The sequence below is a fragment of the Arachis hypogaea genome, chromosome 2 (assembly GCF_003086295.3).
Source record: "Arachis hypogaea cultivar Tifrunner chromosome 2, arahy.Tifrunner.gnm2.J5K5, whole genome shotgun sequence".
NCBI lineage: Eukaryota > Viridiplantae > Streptophyta > Magnoliopsida > Fabales > Fabaceae > Arachis > Arachis hypogaea.
Genome location: NC_092037.1, coordinates 23649871 through 23654232, shown reverse-complemented (window position 1 = coordinate 23654232; position 4362 = coordinate 23649871).

Here is a 4362-nt window from a genome sequence, read left to right as displayed (position 1 = left end):
ATGGGCGTTTGAACGCCAGAATGGTGCATGAAGGCAATTTACACGCCTATAGGGTGAAGGAATGGTATTTCTTTTCACCTCAGGACCTGTGGACCCCACAGGATTCCCACCTCAGGATCTGTGGACCCCACAGGATCCCCACCTACCTTTTCTTTTAATCCTATTCACACTCTCCTAATCCAAATCTCATTCTCAATGTCACCCTTCCCAAAAACCTTCACCAATCACATCAATTTCTCTTCCCAATTACCCCATGCACCATTCACATCAACCTCCTCTTCCCCATAAACCCCACCTACCCCCATTACATTCAAATTCAATTTCCCACCCATTCCCACCCAAAATGGCCGAAACCTAACCCTCCCCCTCCCTATAAATACCTCCCTTTTCTTCTTCATTTTCACACAACATAACCCCTTCTTCTCTACATAGCCGAACCCACTTCTCTCCCTCTCTTCCAAATTCTCTTCTTCTTCTTCTTCTACTCTTCTTTTCTTTTTGCTCGAGGACGAGCAAATTTTAAGTTTGGTGTGGTAAAAAGCCTAGCTTTTTATTTTTCATTCACCATCAATGGCACCCAAGACCGGAGTTTCCTCAAGAAAAGGAAAAGGGAAGGCAAAAGCTTCCACTTCCGAATCATGGGAAAAGGAGAGATTCATCTCCAAGAGCCACCAAGACCACTTCTATGATGTTGTGGCAAAGAAGAGGGTGATCCCTGAGGTCCCCTTCAAGCTCAAAAAGAATGAGTATCCGGAAATCCGACATGAGATCCAAAGAAGAGGGTGGGAAGTCATAACCAACCCCATGCAACAAGTCGGATTATTGATGGTTCAAGAGTTCTATGCTAATGCATGGATCACTAGGAACCATGATCAAAGTATGAACCCGAATCCAAAGAACTATATCACAATGGTTCGGGGGAAATACTTAGATTTCAGTCCGGAAAATGTGAGGTTGGCGTTTCATCTACCCATGATGCAAGGTGATGAACGCCCCTACACAAGGAGGGTCAACTTCAATCAAAGGTTGGACCAAGTCCTAATGGACATTTGTGTGGAAGGCGCCCAATGGAGAGTAGACTCCAAAGGCAAACCGGTCCAACTAAGAAGACTGGACCTCAAGCCTGTAGCAAGAGGATGGTTGGAGTTCATCCAAAGATCCATCATCCCTACAAGCAACCGATCTGAAGTTACTGTGGATCGGGCAATCATGATTCATAGCATCATGATTGGAGAGGAAGTAGAGGTTCATGAAGTCATAGCCAATGAACTCTACAAAATAGCTGACAAGCCTTCATACATGGCACGGCTAGCCTTCCCCCACCTCATATGCCATCTATGTTATTCAGCTGGAGTTATCATAGATGGAGATGTCTCCATTGAAGAAGACAAGCCCATCACCAAGAAAAGGATGGAGCAAACAAGGGAAGTCCCTCACGGCCCCCAAGGAGAACATGAGGAAGTTCATCAACAAATGCCTCATGGAATGCACTTTCCTCCCAACAACTATTGGGAGCAACTCAGTACCTCCTTAGAAGACTTGAGCCAAAACGTGGAACAACTAAGGGTGGAACACCATGAACATGCCCTCACTCTCCAAGAAATAAGAGAAGATCAAAGAGCTATGAGAGATGAGCAACAAAGGCAAGGAAGGGACATAGAAGAGTTGAAGAACATCATTGGTCCTTCAAGAAGAAGACGCCACTAGAGGTGGATTCATTCCTTGTTCTTTATTTTCTTTCTGTTTTCGGTTTTTAAGTGTTATGTTTATCTATGTTTTTGTGTCTCTACTTCATGATCATTAGTGTGTAACCATGCCTTAAAGCTATGAATAAAATCCATTAGTCTTTCACCTCTCTTAAAAGAAAAATGTTTTAATTCAAAAGAACAAGAAGTACATAATTTTCGAAATTATTAGTGAATTTAATTTAATTATATTGATGTGGTGGCAATAATTTTTGTTTTCTGAATGAATGCTTGAACAGTGCATATTTTTTGATCTTGTTGTTTATGAGTGTTAAAATTGTTGGCTCTTGAAAGAATGATGAACAAAGAGAAATGTTATTGATGAACTGAAAAATTCATGAATTGATTCTTGAAGCAAGAAAAAGCAGTGAAAAAAAAAGTGGCGAAAAAAAAAAATAAAATAGAAAGAAAAAGCAAGCAGAAAAAGCCAATAGCCCTTAAACCAAAAGGCAAGGGTAGCAAGGATCCAAGGCTTTGAGCATCAATGGATAGGAGGGCCAAGGAAATAAAATCCAGGCCTAAGCGGCTAAATCAAGCTGTCCCTAACCATGTGCTTGTGTCATGAAGGTCCAAGTGAAAAGCTTGAGACTGAGTGGTTAAAGTCGTGATCCAAAGCAAAGAGTGTGCTTAAGAGCTCTGGACACCACTAACTGGGGACTTTAGCAAAGCTGAGTCACAATCTGAAAAGGTTCACCCAGTTATGTGTCTGTGGCATTTGTGTATCCGGTGGTAATACTGGAAGACAAAGTGCTTAGGGCCACAGCCAAGACTCATAAAGTAGCTGTGTTCAAGAATCAACATGCTTAACTAGGAAAGTCAATAACACTATCCAAAATTCTAAGTTCCTAGAGAAGCCAATCACTCTAAACTACAAAGGAGAAAGTGAGATGCCAAAACTGTTCAGAAGCAAAAAGCTACAAGTCCCGCTCATCTAATTAAATTAATATTCATTGATATTTTGGACTTTATAGTATATTCTCTTCTTTTTATCCTACTTGATTTTCAGTTGCTTGGGGACAAGCAACAATTTAAGTTTGGTGTTGTGATGAGCGGATAATTTATACGCTTTTTGGCATTGTTTTCATATAGTTTTTAGTAAGTTTGAGCTACTTTTAGGGATGTTTTCATTAGTTTTTATGTTAAATTCACATTTCTGGACTTTACTATGAGTTTGTGTGTTTTTCTGTGATTTCAGGTAAATTCTGACTGAAATTGAGGGATTTGAGCAAAACTCTGAAGAAGGCTAACAAAAGGACTGCTGATGCTGTTGGATTCTGACCTCCCTGCACTCGAAATGGATTTTCTGGAGCTACAGAACTCCAATCGGCGCGCTCTCAACGGCGTTGGAAAGTAGACATCCAGAGCTTTCCAGCAATATATAATAGTCCATACTTTATTCGAAGAATGACGACGTAACTTGGCGTTGAACGCCAAGTACACGCTGCTGTCTGAGTTAAACGCCAGAAAAACGTCATGATCGGAGTCAAACGCCCAAAACACGTCATAACTGAAGTTGACGCCAAGAAATGCCTCTACACGTGAATTCATCAAGCTCAGCCCAAGCACACACCAAGTGGGCCCCGGAAGTGGATTTATGCATCAATTACTTACTCATGTAAACCCTAGTAGCTAGTCTAGTATATATAGGACATTTATCTATTGTATTAGACATCCTGGATTGTATTTTGATCCTGTGATCACGTTAGAGAGGGCTGGCCATTCGGCCATGCCTGAACTCTTTGCTTATGTATTTTCAACGGTGGAGTTTCTGCACACCATAGATTAAGGGTGTGGAGCTCTGCTGTACCTCAAGTATTAATGCAATTCTATTCTTTTATTCAATTCTCTCTTATTCTTATTCCAAGATATTCATTCGTACCCAAGAACATGATGAATGTGATGAGTCAGATTACCCTCATTATCATTCTCAATTATGAACGTGCGTGATTGACAACCATGTCCGTTCTACATGCAACAGAGCTTGAATGCGTATCTCTTAGATTCCCCAACAGAATCTTCGTGGTATAAGTTAGATAGTTGGCGGCATTCATCTGGATCCGGAAAGTCCAACCTTGTCTGTGGTGTTCCGAGTAGGATCCTGGGAGTCCGGAAAGTCCAACCTTGTCTGTGGTGTTCCGAGTAGGATTCCGATCATGAATGACCGTGACGTGCTTCAAACTTTAACCTGCTGGGCGTTGGTGACAGACGCAAAAGAGGGATTCTATTCCAGTAGGAGCGGGAACCAACCGGTGATTAGCCGTACTGTGACAGAGTGCGTTGCATAGTTTTCACTGCGAGGATGGGATGTAGCCATCAGCCATGGGTGATGCCTCCAGACTGGTTAGCTGTGCGAGTGACAGCCGCACAGGTTATTTCCCCGTGAGGAATGAAAGTAGCCACAGTTGATGGTGAACCCCTATACAAGCTTGCCATGGAAAGGAGTAAGAAGGATTGAGTAGAAGGAGTAGGAGAGCAGGCGTCCAGAGCTCTACAGCATCCATCCGCTTATCTGAAATTCCCACCAATGAATCTGCATAAGTGTTCTATCCCTTTTATTTCCTTTTTATTATTAATCATTCGAAAACCCATAAACCATTTTAATCTGCCTAACTGAGAT